This window comes from Phyllobates terribilis, unplaced genomic scaffold (assembly GCF_046119375.1).
Source record: "Phyllobates terribilis strain yellow unplaced genomic scaffold, ASM4611937v1 Scaffold_132__1_contigs__length_4960021, whole genome shotgun sequence".
In the NCBI taxonomy this organism is placed as follows: Eukaryota; Metazoa; Chordata; class Amphibia; order Anura; family Dendrobatidae; genus Phyllobates; species Phyllobates terribilis.
This window is the reverse complement of record NW_027362892.1, coordinates 563,394-570,867: the sequence shown is the minus strand read 5'-3', so window position 1 is coordinate 570,867 and position 7,474 is coordinate 563,394. Positions and strand designations below refer to the sequence as shown.

Here is a 7,474-nt window from a genome sequence, read left to right as displayed (position 1 = left end):
CACCCAGAACAGCTCAATGAGTTGTTATGGAGGAGGGGGAAAAGTATAACTATAGTCATCGGTAGTCACCGGTAAATATAATTATTTTACATAGCAAAGCAATATAGCTTTAAATGCTATGATTTAAAAAAAAAAAAAAATCCGGCCTCCTTCCACCCCTTAATAGCCGGCCATCTCACACCTTATTTCCCCATCACCCAGAACAGCTCAATGAGTTGTTATGGAGGAGGGGGAAAAGTATAACTATAGTCATCGGTAGTCACCGGTAAATATAATTATTTTACATAGCAAAGCAATATAGCTTTAAATGCTATGATTTAAAAAAAAAAAAAAAAAAATCCGGCCTCCTTCCACCCCTTAATAGCCGGCCATCTCACACCTTATTTCCCCGTCACCCAGAACAGCTCAATGAGTTGTTATGGAGGAGGGGGAAAAGTATAACTATAGTCATCGGTAGTCACCGGTAAATATAATTATTTTACATAGCAAAGCAATATAGCTTTAAATGCTATGATTTAAAAAAAAAAAAAAATCCGGCCTCCTTCCACCCCTTAATAGCCGGCCATCTCACACCTTATTCCTCACAGCCCGTGTCATTGCTGTCACGAATATGAGGAATTTAAATTACCGGTATATTTAAAAATTGTCATAGGCATTAAAAAAAAAAAAGTCCGGCCTCCTTCCACCCCTTAATAGCCGGCCTGTCTCGCACCTTTTATTTCCTCTCAGCTCAGGACAGCACCATAATCTGCTGCTATGATGGGCGAGAGGAAATGCAGTCACCGGTTCTAAATGCCTATGACCGAGGTGAAGTGCAGGTGTTATTGCACTTCTACTTACCAAGCATCTCTTGGCTCCTCCATCTTGCTGTTTGCATCTTCGCTCCTCCCGAGGTTAAGTGCCTGATGGATATTGAAGACATCTTCTTACTCCACGTCGCCCTGTAGCCAGTGCCAATCCTGGGATCCATACTTCAATCTTCCTATATTCTGATGATCTTCATTTCCTTCTGTTCTTCTTCCAGGGACTCAAGAGGGCACTATCTCTGATGACACGTGAGTCTTCAAGGGTTTTCTAGCTGACAAATGAAAACCCTCTGAATGCAGCCTGTTTGTCTGGGGGGATCGATGACATTGTGGCCTCTGCTGCCTCCAACTTGCCTAGATGGAACCTTTTGCGGCGGTGATGAGGTTCAGATGTCTGGATGAAACACAACAGAAGATTAGTATTTAAGGATGATGACTTATCACATTAAATAAAGTCACAATCTTTGCTCTTCATTTGTGTATATTTTATTCCCAAGTAATCCTACATATTGGTTTTCTGGTCAATGTACTGCAATTAGCATGAGAATCAATACAGCAATTGACTATATTTGGTTTATTACCTAATCATGGGAGGTTCCATCGGTAATATACTGTAATATTTCTGTCATGTGAGATTGGTGATCTTCATGGGAAACATTTATGCCAGGTTCGTTTGGTGGCTGGCAAATTACCGCCTTTTAGGCTGCTCACCCACTAATCCAGTGTGCCGTCATACAAAGCTCATGCTAGCAAACATTAATGTATGCAGGATGACATCAAAGATTGTTGGTGTATGAGCATAAGAGCTGAAGCTAGATGCATCAAACCCGGGTGCTCTGTACAGACCCTGTGCACAATCAATTATGGAGGGGCATTAAATTCACAATCCGATGGCACTTGGCATCATTTTTTTTCTTTCAGATTCCTACTAATTCGGACAGCAGAAGCCTCTATATGCCTCCTCGAGGTATATGAGGATTGAGAAGACTGCTCATGCTCATATATAGACTTTTCTGGGAGACCTATTACAGTTTTGTACAAATTCGAGCTGTAATTCGACCTTATCCATGAGCACTTTCTCTTATGTACAATGGTTAAAGAAGAATATATTGGGCGTTGCATTCACTAGTCTTACTCTTCTTAAACATTAGATGGCTGTACAATTTCAGACTGCCAATCCTTTTGTTCTTACTGAGATAAGTCGCCACCAGATATTTGGCCAGCTACTATGTCGGCCCTCGCTCAACCGAGCTCTCCGGTGTTCCCTATGTGAGAGCTGCTGCCAGACATGCCTATAGGTGGTTTATCTCAATGAGAACAAAAGGATTGGCAACCCTGAATTGGACATGTCAGATACTTAACTCCCGCAAAAATCAATTGTCCGGGGGTTCCTATACAGATTAGACTGTTGGTAGAATCTATCGTTATCGGTGGGTTTGGCCAACAATAGTTTAATGTGTATTGGAGTAAAATGCACCAAATTTATGACAAGGTGCATGGCCTTTAGAAAAATCTGGTGCTTGAATAGTTTTACAGAGATAAATACATCTATGCTACCCTTGTATCATTTTCTATAATATGTAACAGTAAATCTATTAAAGGCAATATGTCACCAGGTTTTTGCTACCTTATCTGAGAGCAGCATGATGTAGATAAAGAGACCCTGAATCCAACAATGTATCACTTAGTTTACTTTGTGCAGTGGTTCTGATACAGAGTTCTTAGATTTAGCAATGTAGCAGAGTTGAGAAAGCTAACCCCGCCCACACTAGGCTGTGCATGCAAACAGTCCATTGACATTGAGCTGCTTAACACAGGAGGAGGCGGAGTCGGACTAGCAAGCATATGCTGTTGTAGTCCTGGCAATGATAATCACCAGGTGATAAAACTTTCAGTGTAAGTAAACAACAGCACACAGCATTACAGGTGACATATCATTGAAATCTGTGATTTAACCTCTTCCTCATGCTGTCCACAGATTACATAGTAAAAAGTTCACCCTGACCTGGATACAATTTCTGTCCATTTACTTACTACAGGGATGTGTGGTGGGGGCATCTGAAGGGCTTCCACAGAGACCCAGTCAATATGCTGGAAAAAGGGATGATCTCTGATGTTTCTGTGGACTCCTAAGCGCTTGGCGGGATCTCTCTGGAGGAGCTGGAAATGAAAAATATACTTAATAGTCAATCAGTGCAGGTAAAAAATCTTATAACAGAACAATTCTACAGGACTTCTGTAGTGCAACGTTAGACCCTAGGGCTCTTTCACACGTCTGTGTGTCCGGTATGTGTGGTGACAGTTTCCACACGTACCGGAGACACTGACACACGTAGACCCATTCAAATGAATGGGTCTGCGCACATGTCAGTGTGTTTCCACGGACCGTGTGTCTGTGTGATCCACACAGACATGCCAGTTTTTGCCAGCCGGCAGCACGGATTACACGGACCCATTCAAGTCAATGGGTCTGTGTAAACATGTACCGCACATAGATGCCATCCGTGTGATATGTTCCAGGCTTGGGAATCAGCGGTACAGTTAGAGCTAATCCCAAATGCCGGGTGCTGAATGCTGTCCTCATCATAGTTCCCTGCTGGCGCAGCGATCAGCACCAGCAGGGGATAGTGATGAGAGTAGAATTCTGCTCCCGGTGTCTCCACCTGTAAAAATAAGAATAAAATTTAAAAAATCCTTATACTCACCTGTCCTAAGTGTCCCCCACTGTAATCCACACGACCGCTCAGCAGAGGAGCTGTGCTCAGTGAGCGGTGTCCTGTCAGTCACTGAGCTCAGCGCAGCTCTGGGGCCTGCTCGCTGCAGGAGTCATTCTCCCCTGCTCCTCTGCTACTACTCTCATCATTATGTCCTGCTGGTGCCGATCGCAGCGTCGGCAGGGGACTATGATGAGGGCAGTGTTCAGCGCCCGGTGCTTGGAAACAGTGCTAACTGTACCGCTGATTCCCAAATTCCGGTGCGTGTGCTACTGATGCGCCACACGGGTGGCACATGAGCGTCATACGTGTGCTACACAGGTGCACAAGGACACGCATATCTCCGGGACCAGAAATATCAGGACGTGTGAAAGAGCCCTTAGGTCCAACTGACTGTAGACTGCTAGTAGATCCATGACAGCAAGGCTCAGTGACTAAACACTTCTACCCAGCAAAACAAGTACTCATGTAGATCCTCAAATGGATTCATTGCTGGTTAGAAAGGGAAAAATTAAGAGTACATTGGCCTATTCTGTGCGGCTTCAGTACATTTACCATGGCAGTACATTACTAAGTAGTAAATCCAATATCCGTATCGTTCTCACCTCTCTAATGATGTCTTCAGCGCCGGAGGAAGATGTATCAAATAGTGCAGGATGGTAAGTGCACTCACCGGTAACCATCTCATTTATGATGAGGCCAAGCGCGTACCAGTCCACTCCGGCGCCATACTCCTCCCTAGCCAGCATCTGTCACAGAGGAGAGAACAGTTACTACATAGGTGACATGTCAGCACATGAATGTATCAGGATTTGTATCACGTTTGTGTACTTCTGTGGTAAAATGACACAGAGTCAGTTGAAGTAAGAAGCGTCATTGATGTTTGCTAAAAGAGGCTTTTAAGTTTCCTGGAAGAGATGTGCCGACTGCCGACTACTTCATTGTAGTTTAGTGCATTATTTTTTAACCTTGCATTTTAGGCTGTCGGCCAAAGTTTAGTGTACTCTAGGGTAATGCACATGATGTATTTTTTGGGAAGGAGGGGCAAGTCCACCGAGTTTTTCAAGAGGAAGACGCTTCAGGAAAAGTCTGAGTTATTTTTATCCTGAAGCATCTTTTTTTTTTTTTACCCTTCTTCATCATTTCCATGCCCCTGACGCCCATCCCCCTGCTCCCTCTCTCTGGAGCACTCTGGAATGCCTGCTCTGTCTGCAACAAGCTCCATTTTGTCCATGACCTCTTTACCTATCACAATCTCTCCTTCCTGGGCATCACAGAGACATGGTTGACACCCTCTGACACTGCCTCCCCTGCTGCGCTGTGTTACGGTGGCCTCCACTTCACCCACACTCTTCGCCCTGGTAACAGACATGGTGGAGGAGTGGGTCTACTCCATTCTACCAACTGCACCTTTAGCCCTATCCCACCTCTACCCTCTCTTATTCTACCTTCTTTTGAAGTCCACTCTGTCCGCATTTACTCTCCCTCCAGCCAACAGCATCCAAACTCCTGTGGCTTATTTCATCCTTTGGAATTACTCAGTGGTCCTCCTCAGCCACCCACACAGACGGACACACACTAGACCTCATCTTCACCCGACTCTGCTCCCTATATATCCTTACAACCTCCCCACTACCCCTATCTGACCACCATCTACTCATGTTGTCATCCCTGTCCTCCTCACCTGTCACCCATGTCCAGCAACTAGCACACCCCCGCAGAGACCTTGCACATCTAGACACTCACACACTCTCTGACTCTATTCTACCACTGACATCCATATCTTCACTCCACGACACAGACAGCGCCACTGCTTTCTACAATGCCACTCTTGCATCAGCTATTGACTCGGTCGCCCCTCTTATGCATGGCAGAGCACGACGAGTCAATAGGCAACCCTGGCACAACAACCTCACTAAACAGCTTCGACAAGCATCCAGGGTTGCAGAAAACACATTCTCAAGATGACTACATTCAAACAAGCAACACTTGCATTCAAATCAGCCCTCACCTCTGCTAAACATGCCTACTTCACAACCCTCATATCTTGCTTATCCTACAACCCCAAACAGCTATTCAACACTTTTAAATCTCTCCTCCACCCCCCACTGCCCCCTCCGACCGCCGTCATCTCTGTTGAGGAGTTTGCCACACACTTCAAAAACAAGATTGACCAAACAAGGCAAGTCTATACTGCCCAACCACCACAACCCCTTTATTTTCCAGACCATTGCCCTTCCCCCATAACCTACCTTCACAACATCACGGAAGGAGACCTTACTCGTCTCCTCTCCAAATCACACCTCACCACTTGTGCACTCGACCCCATCCCATCCCACCTCCTCCCCAACCTCACCCCACCATTCATCCCATCCCTTACTCATCTCTTCAACCTATCACTAACTTCTGGCACCTTCCCTGCTGCCTTCAAACATGCCACAATCACGCCCATCCTCAAAAAGCCATCCCTCGAGCCAACCGCCTTGTCCAGCTACCGCCCCATATCGCTGCTCCCATTTGCCTCCAAACTCCTTGAGCAACATGTTCACACTGAACTTTCCTCTTACTTCTCATCTAACTCTCTCTTCGACAACCGACAATCCGGCTTCCGCCCCCATCATTCCACTGAAACTGCCCTTACCAAAATCACCAATGACTTACTTACAGCCAAAGCTAACAGACAATTCTCTGTACTCCTTCTTCTTGACCTGTCCTCTGCTTTCGACACAGTTGACCACTGACTCCTACTACAGATCCTCTCTTGCTTTGGCGTCAAAAATCTTGCCCCATCCTGGATGTCCTCATACCTTTCTAACCGCACATTTAGCGTCTCCCACTCCCACACTACTTCCTCACCCCGGTAATCTCCGGTCCTCCCAAGAACTCCTTCTCTCCTCCACACTTATTCGCTCCTCGCCCAATGGCCTCCAAGATTTCTCCCGAATATCCCCCATCCTATGGAATTCTGTGCTTCAACACATCTGATTATCCTCCACACTTGGATCCTTCAGACGGAACCTGAAAAGCCATCTCTTCAAACAAGCTTACAGCCTGCCATGACCTTGCCTGCTGCCACCTCAACAACACTGGAGCCACCGCAACAACCCAACCTACTGTCTTCTTCCCCATTCCTGTAGAATGTAAGCCCGCAAGGGCAGGGTCCTCTTCCCTCTGTACCAGTCTATCATTGTTAGTTTGTTTACTGTAAGTGATATCTGTATTTGGTATGTAACCCCTCCTTATGTACAGCACCATGTACATCCTTATGTACAGTATCAATGGCGCTATACATAAATAATAATATTTTCATGAGTGCTTTTTCAGCCAATTTTTCAAACCTCTCTAAATACGTCTTTTTGCCGTCTATTTGTCCAGTGTATGTTACTATTCTGAAAAAAAAGTATGGGATAGCTAGTAGAACACACTATTCCATCATTTAATACAGTATAAACATATATTTTAAATTTACACTTTTTTAACATGTAGGTCTGTGAGTTATGGATACCACTGTTTGCCATCCATCACACGCATTTGTTACAGGGATACATCCTGAACTTTTCAATAGGTTATACTGATATACAAGTGATTCGCGCTAAATTCGAATATCATCAAAAAGTTAATTTATTTCAGTTCTTCAATACAAAAGGTGAAACTCATATATTATATAGAGTCATTACAGACAGAGTGATCTATTTCAAGTGTTTATTTCTGTTAATGTTGATGATTATGGCTTACAGCCAATGAAAACACAAAAGTCATTATCTCAGTAAAGAATACTTAACAAAAAACACCTGCAAAGGCTTCCTAAGCGTTTAAAAAGGTCCCTTAGTCTGTTTTAGTAGGCTCCACAATCATGGGGAAGACTGCTGACTTGACAGATGTCCAGAAGGCAGTCATTGACACACTCCATAATGAGGGTAAGCCACAAAAGGTCATTGCTAACGAAGCTGGTTG

At 44.6% G+C, this 7,474-nt stretch overlaps 1 long non-coding RNA gene across 1 annotated transcript; it reads right to left on the bottom strand.

Moving 5' to 3' along the window:
* Positions 1-942: 942 nt before the first annotated feature.
* On the bottom strand, positions 943-4,268 carry LOC141203921 (uncharacterized). Its single transcript, XR_012274904.1, has 3 exons — positions 4,126-4,268; positions 2,841-2,966; positions 943-1,200 (listed from the first exon to the last, which is right to left on the bottom strand). It is a non-coding gene; the product is annotated as an uncharacterized lncRNA (long non-coding RNA).
* Positions 4,269-7,474: the final 3,206 nt, after the last annotated feature.